The 9575-nt window shown below is 33.4% G+C and overlaps 1 pseudogene; it reads left to right on the plus strand.

The window, feature by feature from the left end:
• The first annotated feature begins 7951 nt into the window (after positions 1–7951).
• Positions 7952–8507, plus strand: LOC111720079 (annotated as a pseudogene).
• Positions 8508–9575: the final 1068 nt, after the last annotated feature.

Consider the following 9575-nt stretch of genomic DNA (forward strand, 5'->3'; position numbering starts at 1 on the left):
AAAATCCTGCATGTCTGCAGGATGTTAATTGAGTAGACTACCTGTCTACTTCTCTCTCTAAAATTCTGTGAGTCTATTAATCTTTATGTAATTAATAGAATGAGTTGGAAGATAGACAAAAAGAGCAAGAGGAAATTGTAAAGATTCAGAAAATTCTGTCATCCTCATCCTTATCATTATTAACAACAGCACAAATAATGGTATTGTACTTTTTGAACCACTTTAAGGTTTGCAGAGTACTTTGCATATGTGATCTCATTTATGCCATATTCACATTTGTAGACTTATCAAGAAGATGTTAAAATAATAACTGGCATTTATTAAAACCTATTACATTTCAAGTGTTTTTAAAATTTGTTATCTCACTTGATCCTCAAAACAATCCTGAGGGAGAAGGCGATGTTGTTGTCTTCATGTTATAACAGAAGTAATTTAATTAAACATAGATTAAGTGACAAGTCCAGGGTTATACAGCTAAATATCTGAGATTGCATTTGAACTTAGGCTTTCCTGATTTCAGAATCAGCACCCTATCCACTGAGCCACCTAGTTGCCACTAATACCCAGAGTAATGTGGACTTGGAACCTAGGCAGAAAGCATAAAACAAAATTGATTTAGATTGCAGTGGAAATGATTTATAGTAGATTAGCCATGAGGACAAACTGGCATTTAGAGACTTCCAAATAAATTCCTACAAAAATCTTTAGAATTTTAACTGGCATAACCATGGGTATGGCTCTTATTACCTTGGAGATGGACAGAAGTCTGACCTATGTGACTCCAAAGGACTCTGGGAGCTTCTCACTATAATTTAAGGAAAGAATTAGAGATATCATGAATTACTTTACTGAGCACTGCAGTGTGATGATATTGCTAAAGAGTTTTATATTCATGACTGGCAAAAATCATTCCCTTCCAGTTTATGCTTCTCTGCCACACGCACACTCACACAAACTCACACATATACATACACACACACACACAAAAAAAAACATAGGGTATAGTTAACCTATTATCTACTAAAATACCTTTCCTATGTCTATCTGTCTTTCTCCTCTCCCTTTATCCTATTTTTTAAATATTCTAAAGTTTGATGCATGTATAACACAAACATCTCTGCCCTAGATACAGGGGAGCTAGATAAGTCAACATAATCATGTCAATTGCTCTGCACTCAAGAATGGTAAAAGAGGTGTCTCTTTTATATACCCTTTATATTGCTATTCTTCTATATCCTCAGGATGGCATAAAATATAACCTGAAACCAGTTACATAATTAAATTGACTTATGAAATTGGCAATCATAATTAAATCATTCTTGAATGGTAGGGTTTACCCTGAATCAAGCACTTGTCAACTTAAACATTTAAGCTTCTATTTTAAATATTTTGACTATTTGATTGGCAATAAACTTTAGATTGTCATATTATAGCTCAGAGATAAAGTCAGCAATTTGTTGTAATGATTTTAGTAGAAGTTTTTCTTATTGTATTTCTATAATGAGATTTGTCCGCCCAAAAAGTTTTGAATTCTACAGAAGATTCATAAATCTTCAAATGGATATAGATATAGATCCCTGTATCTATCATTTTGGTTTTGCCAAGTCCTAAAATCCTGCACATATGCAGAATGTTAATTGAGTTTATTACGCTTCTTCTTTTATAGCTGAGTAGTGGAGAATAACAATAACAACAAAAATCAAACTTGGTTTCTTACACCAATTACAAGATTGTCCTCTAGAGGGATGTATGTTATTGCTTTTTCATCTGAGTCTAAAACATTTGTAGAATGTCTGTGCTTGACAATGAGAGACATCTGAAAAGAAAATGGAAATCTTGGGTAATATTAAGTTGTCTTTAAAAGTTAGTACAAGGAATAGTTCATGGCAAGTTATTTGATGAGAAAAAAGTAAAATAAATAATAAAGGAATTTTAAGGTATGTTTTGTTTTGTTTTTAGGAGGAAACATAATGGCTTTTAGAAAGAGAGCCATCATCACAGTTAGCATTACTGATTATTAGTTGGAACCCAGTGTTATAACAGAGTAGCAAAAATGAGATGAATTTTTCACTTGAGGCCTTTCCAAGAGGCAAATCTCTGAAATATCTCCTTGCATTGAGCTAATGAATCCAATATAGTTTTATCTGGGCTCTGCCTGACATTGCTCAGTAAAGACAAATTAAGGAAGTCTATCCCTACCAATCGGGTACAAGCTTGGACAAATGTCTGAGGGTGGGTTGATTTGGCAATGAAGTGTAAGTTGTTACCTTACTTTATATAGTGCTTAAGTTAAGATGGTTTCTATTGTTTAAAACCAACCAATCCACAATCAAAGCATTTTGTTATTGAACCATCAAAACAATTTAGATCAAAGGATTCATGACTTCATTGATATCAAGAATTTTCAGATAAAGAAGTTCCTTCCATTCATGCAAGTCAGCACATTCTTTGCCACTTGATCATTTTGAATTGACAGATATTTGATAGAAGTAAACTTAAGTTTGTTATAATTGGAAGCTTATAAAACAAGAGATACCCAAGAATGAAATAGGTTATCTCAGGAAGTAGGGATTTTTATTCCATAGTGGAATTCAAGCAAATAGCAGATGACCAATTTTTAGGTATCGTGTTAAAAGAAATATATTTTGAGGAATATGGATTTGGTCATAGAGATTGGTTCTTCCTCTGAAATGTTGTCATTTTCTTCTTCTACATATGGTTAGGAGAAACAATTTTCTGAAAAGACGTATAGTTAGGTCTAGACGTGAGAAATTGGTGGCATATGACAATGCAAACAGTAAAATAAAAATGACACTAACAACTTCCAATTATGTCATGAAGGTCAAATGAAATAACATTTTAGTACAATCCTTGGCACATAGTAGTTGCAATATAAATGTTAGATATAATACACCATCATCTTTATTAATTTTACATGCTACTGCTGGCAATACCATATTAAAATGTGTAGCAATATAAAGTTTTAAAGTCTTTACTTCCAAATGACTTGAAATACAAATGGACATGTGTAACACACCAAGGCCTAGAAATTGCATTCAGAGAGAATATTAGAATGGTATCAACTGATAACACTTTCTGAAAGTTTTTAATGTTAGCAGCATTGAGTGTGAATAGATTGAAAAAAACAATTCCTTTAAAATCTGAGCTTTTCCGTTTTGGAGAGTTGGGGTAAGAATGTTTTTAAAATTTTCCCAAAGTAATTGTCTTCCCCCTTTTTCAACTGTAGGCTCAGGTTATGATTCATCTATATATTTCTCCCAGATATGTATACTGTTGGTAAAGCTTTAGAACAGGGGTTGTTAAACATGTGTGTGAATGCCTTTGTGCATATGTCTGTTGTGCATACCTCTGTACCTCAGCTCTTTTGGATGTCTAGGATAGCCTAATATAAGAGAGATTATTTTTAAATAATTGAAGAAAATGTTAAATTTCAGTTAGTAGTAAGTGTAAGTAAAAGTGTATTTTCTTCCACATCTAAATCTACCAATTGTTTGACATCTGTGCACAATCATCTTGGAAATTTGTAAACACCAGACCTTTATTCTAGGGGCTATCCAGTCAGAATCTTGTTTTAATTTGGATATTCTTCATCTACTTGTCTTGTATGGAAGGATTATCTACTTACAGAACTTTTTTAGGAGTCTGAAATATCTTCCACCTGAATGCAGTCAAAATACTGTCATCTACAAACATGACCTCAATATCCATAGTGCAGTGCTTGTAGACCTGGATTTTGTGATAAATCTCCATTGAAATGGCAGATATTGTTGGCAAGCTCCACTAATGCTTATCATAAGAAGAAAACTGAATATTTCTGTTTTTACATTTTCCAAAGGAATCCTGAATTACATTGATATCTGAGTGGAAGATAACTTATTGTATAAAGTTGAAGGATGATTTACCTAGTTGAAAGATTATTTTAGGAATAACAATAAGCTTAATGCAATCTCAAGTTCTTTACATCATTCATTCAATTGTGAAATGCTGTCTATTGTTGAATGTTGTTTGTAAAAGGCCGCTTGTTCCTTATAATACCCTCTTTGAGGGTTTTGAATGAATGATTTTTATAAAGGTTTTTATGTAGATGGAACAGCAAGTATAGATCAGTAGTGATAATATACATACACACATATACATATACATGCAATTTATATGCAAAAACATACATATTTCAATAAAGTAAATTATTTTTCCAAGATTAGGGTGTGTTCCTCTCCTTTATATACCTTGTAATTTGGTTCCCTAATAGTTTCTCAATTGTATCATTTCCAGCAAAAATTCCTTTTACATAAACTCAGTTCAACAAGGCTTATTTTTTTTTCTCATTTTGTTTTCTGCAGTGTCATTCCCATTTGTAATGTAATGTTAGGATTTAAGTGGGGTCATTGAACTATCTGTCGTGAAGAAAGGTTTTTGTTATAATAGTTCTAATAGATATTTTCCATTATTTTCTTGTTTGTCATTCTCCCCTGCCCCCTATTTCCATCATTTAATATCCTTATAGTGTCTTTATTTAATTGATTATCTTCCTAGGCTTTTTATGCAACTTTTTAATCCTGCTTCTTTCAGTTTAATGAAGAAATATTACTCAGTTATTCACTAAGTTTGTGAGATTTTGTGTTTTATATTCTAAACTAGTATTCTCTTTGGCAGTTATCTCTTTATTTGGCAAATGATCCTAATATTTGCTGACTAATGAACTTGCTAAACTCTTTTTCAGCAATTAATTTACATTGGTCTAGTCTGAATGACATTATGTCTAAGGTAAAAAAAATCAAAATACCATGATTACTTATTTGCTGTATGTACTGACTCTCTGAGGTCTTCACAATATTGATACAATAAATAAAAGAGTTTTTGAACCCCGAATTTCTAGAAAATGTCTGGTTCAATATCCAACAACCTTTTTCTGCCTTGTCTTATCATAAATTATAATTTGCTCAACTAAATCTCCACCTTTGGTCATTTTCACCATATGAAAATTTTACATTTCTACCTTTACATTTCTACTCACAATTTCCTATATATTCCTGGACAAAATTGCCAAATGTGACAGTTTGATTCATTAAGAATAAGTTATCTAATTTCTGCTGAGTTCTTCAACTTTCCAAGTCACCATTACTTTCTGCCATTGGCAAAGTAATAGATAATGTGGAGTCAAAAATGCCTAGGTTGAAGTCCTATATGGATAGGATCACACACTAGTGTGTGATCATAGGCAAGTTACTTAATCATAATGGGCCTTAGGCCTTAATTTTTTCATTTATAAAATGATGCCGTTTAACTAGATTACCTCAAATATCTCTTTCTACTTGAAATCTATGAATCTTTCTCTTTAATAATGTTCTTTATATTATGACTATAATATTTCTATTGGCAAGAGTATATGAAACTGAAATAAGCTCCTCAAAAGTAGAGCTTATCTTTCTATTTTGACTTCCATACTTTATAGAAAGTTAGTAATAAATTATTTCACATTGTACTGAATAGAAGCAGGTAGTCATAATATCTACTACCATAACAATACCATGATGTTTAGGTTTTTGATTCTATACATTTTAGTTCTACTCTATTTTCCCTCATTTTTGTATTGTTTAATAAAAATATTAAAAAGAAAATAAAACTAGAGGTAAAAATTAATAAGGTAGCATTCTCTTTCATATTTTGAGTTTGGTATAATATCAATGATCAGACAATTTCCTTTCTTTTAGTTAAATGTTGTTTCAAACACTTTAGAACAGATTCTATATTATGCAGAATTGAAAATTGTTTACAAAGTGAATGGTCATGCATTGAAGAATGGCTAAAAATAATCCCTATGTAATATGGTTGTGATATCTATTAATTATGAGAGTATGGACCCTTTCTAAGGATATTGGCAGAGTTGATTTAATCATGGTTCCAAGTGATAGGTAGGTAATAAGATTAAATACACATCAACAAAAGGAATAATAAGAAATTTGGATAAGGTGTTTATGGAGAAGTTGGCCAATCAAGAGGGAATGAAGTGAAGTGTGCTAAGACTTGAAATAGTGGTCTGGAAAAAGGCAACATCTCTTGGAATTGAGGGAAGACATGGGGTGGAAATTCTTGTAGGGTATAGTCTCTGGTATGGACAGATTAGTGGTTAATAAGGCTGTGTAGGAGGTGGTTAGAAAAACAATGAAAATATGATTCAATAGATTAAGTACATTCAATGACATTAACCTCTACAACTAACATCATATTGAAGAAAATCTCCCACATTGAATGGTTTCTGGATGAGGAAGTAGAAAAGGGGAAAAACCTTAGCCCTAATGCAATACTTTCTTATTAAATACAAAAAGGAAACTCCTCATTTCTCACAATGTGTCTGCATGTAAATACAAACCAAATTTTAATTTATGTATAAAAAAAGCAAATAAAATAGATTAAAATAGTACAAAGCATAAAACAATACAAGCTCTGGCATGTTTCTTTAAAAAGAGATCTGTAATGACCAAAAAGTGATTTGACCTTAAGTCTGCTCTTAGATATTCACAATTTATTATTCAATCAGCCTTATTTAAGAAAAAAAAATGTTTCTTATGTTTTCTTACATTTTATCATTTCTTTAATATGATGTTAGTTGTAGAGGCTAATGTCATTAATGTACTTAATCTATTGAAAATTGTATGTATTGATTATTTTTTCTTTAATGGATGCTTTACTATATAATAACTTCTGAAATGAGAATTCTAAACACAATATATTAATCCATTGACATCCCCTATATGTTTTTTTCTCTTTTTCAAAAACATATTATACTATGGTATCTGGGAAAAGAACCTTCAGCATCCTTTTAGAAAGAGAATATTATGAATTATTTTGTTGTGCACCTTGAAAACTGCAGAGGTAGTTAAAGAAAAATAAGTTGTCTGCAAATTTATGAATTGTGCTATGTAAGGAGTAAATGTACATTGAATGATTTTTAAATACTAGAAAGAAGGAAAATAAATCATATAATCAGCAGTTCTTCACACTAATTTATTGATAAAACCCATCAAAATGCTTGAAAAATCATTCATATTTACCAGAAATTGTCAATGTACTCAAGCATAGATTACATGTGAGACTTCTTATAGTTGTGATATTCTTCTTGTAATTTACAATGCTATAATTAGAAATTCATAAAAACTTCTTTCTCCTTATATCTGAAAAAAATAGTATTTTATCTCATTGTAGCATTGTCTTGACACTGTTAAGGAAAACAGTATATTGAAACTGGCTGATTTTTGGTTTGGGGCAGAAACACTCTTGAGTTTCTCACCATAACCTCAATCTTTGCTGACCCTAGGACTAACAAGTGCCAACTTTTTGTCTACCAGGCTAACTCCTCCCATCTTACCAAATGATGGGAGGAAAAAAATCAAAGACACCCAGAGGGTAAGAACAGACAGGATGCACTCCAATACAAGTCACAAAGAAAGAGCTGCTATGGAGACCAAGCACCAGGACAAATAAAAAGGAAATTCAGTTTCCACATAAAGGCTGATGGCTTCTATATCTTCCCTTTCCCCTTTTCCCTTGTTCACTAAGTAAGCACATATTTGAGGGAGATATTCCATAGGTTAGAAAGCTTACTTTGTTTCTTAAATCTCTCTCTCTCTTTCTCTCTGTCTCTCTCTGTCTCTCTGTCTCTCTGTCTCTCTGTCTCTCTCTCTCTGTCTGTCTTTCTCTGTCTTTTTCTTTCTGTTTCTGCCTCTGGCTCTGGCTCTCTCTGATTCTCTCTCTTTGTCTCTCCTTGTCTCTCTTTATCTCTGTCTAGCTGTCTTTCTCTCTCCCTCTTTGTCTCTGTCTCTATGTCTGTTTCTTTTTTATCCCTATGTATAACTATAGATAGATAGGTATAGGTTTATAGATAGATATATAAAATCTTTCAGTGTTAGAAACACCATGCCAAAGTCTAAATATGACCACAAAGAAAGGCTTAAAACTCAAACAAACCCTGATAAAGGCCTTTTAATATGTGTGGAATTGTCCAAATGCACTTTCATCTTCTATGTCACAACCATGAGGAGCAAATTGAAGGATATCAGGAGTGACTGGAAGCCCAGCTGTATTTTCTTTGGCAAGAACAAGGTTATGATAGTAGCTTTGGTATGAGGTTCGGTATAAGGACAACCTGTCCCAGGTCATCAAGAAGCTGAGGGCTAAGTCTGGTTTCCTGTTCCACAACAAAATGAAAAAGGAAGTCAGTGAATCATTCATTTAGTATACAGAAATGAATTACACTTGGACTGAGGGTAAAGAGATGATCTTCAGCATTATCCTGGACCCCTTGATGAATAATTTGGTCTGCCCACTCTCCACAGAAAAATGTGGTGACCCTGATCTCTGACTAAGCTGACCTTTGAGCAGACCTGATCCTGAAGCTGTTTCTGTTGGAGATGGCAGAATTCAGGGATGACATCAAATATCTGTGGAAGCCTGAGTCAGGGAGGTTTAAGTATCTGGGAGAAGGATGATCAAATGATGACAGCGACTCCCCACATGAATCAGAAAGACCAGAGGCTGATGATTGACTGGAGACAGCCCCACCCAGGAGACCTCTCTGCAAGGCAAATGACTTCAGGTCAGTCCAGTCTCTTAGAGCTATTTCTTCCCTACTTTAATGGAATTGAGTCTTATTTTGCAGGACTCTCAGGAGGGAGACTGGTGCAGGTCACGCTTGACTGTTTGTATGTAGGATAAGTGTCCTATGTTGTCCTGTTTATATAGGATCAGTGTCCCTGTTGTTTTTTTGTTTCTTAAACTGTCACTTTTAATAAATGCAATTAACTGCTGACATTTGCTAATCTATGTGTCCTTCAAATGCAATGCAGAGGTGGACTCTTGGGGAGAGAGCTTCCCTGTGACATGAACTGTATAATGTATTGTAGGGATTCTTTAATATGTTGGGGCTTTAGAACTGTAGAAGATAATTAAGTTTTTGTTTGGTTTTAGCCAACTTTGTAGAATACATAAAAAATAATTCTCATCCTGGCTACTATGAGGCAATGAGACAGCAGTGGCTGGAGAACTGTGACTCCTAGCTGGTATAGTATTGAGACAGGGCTGCTGCCACTTTTCTCCTCCTTGTTTTAACTAGTTTGAGAGGGAAGTTACTCTGTAGGGTTAAGACTTATGGGGAAAGTCATGAACAAGATGCCCCACCACCTTTAGCAACTAGTATAGCATACCATCATGAATGCTAGAAATGTTTTTCCCCCCACAGTAGAATGAGATTATCTTTTTTTTTTTTTAATTTAATAGCCTTTTATTTACAGGATATATGCATGGGTAACTTTACAGCATTAACAACTGCCAAACCTCTTGTTCCAATTTTTCACCTCTTACCCCCCCCACCCCCTCCCCTAGATGGCAGGATGACCAGTAGATGTTAAATATATTAAAATATAAATTAGATACACAATAAGTATACATGACCAAAACAGAATGAGATTATCAAGATATGATTCTTAATTGATTTAAAAAGTCCACCATTAAAGTGATCACTGTTACCCACCCCCCTCCTTCTTCCCCTCTTTCTCTCT

Source organism: Sarcophilus harrisii, chromosome 3 (assembly GCF_902635505.1).
Source record: "Sarcophilus harrisii chromosome 3, mSarHar1.11, whole genome shotgun sequence".
Taxonomy (NCBI): Eukaryota; Metazoa; Chordata; class Mammalia; order Dasyuromorphia; family Dasyuridae; genus Sarcophilus; species Sarcophilus harrisii.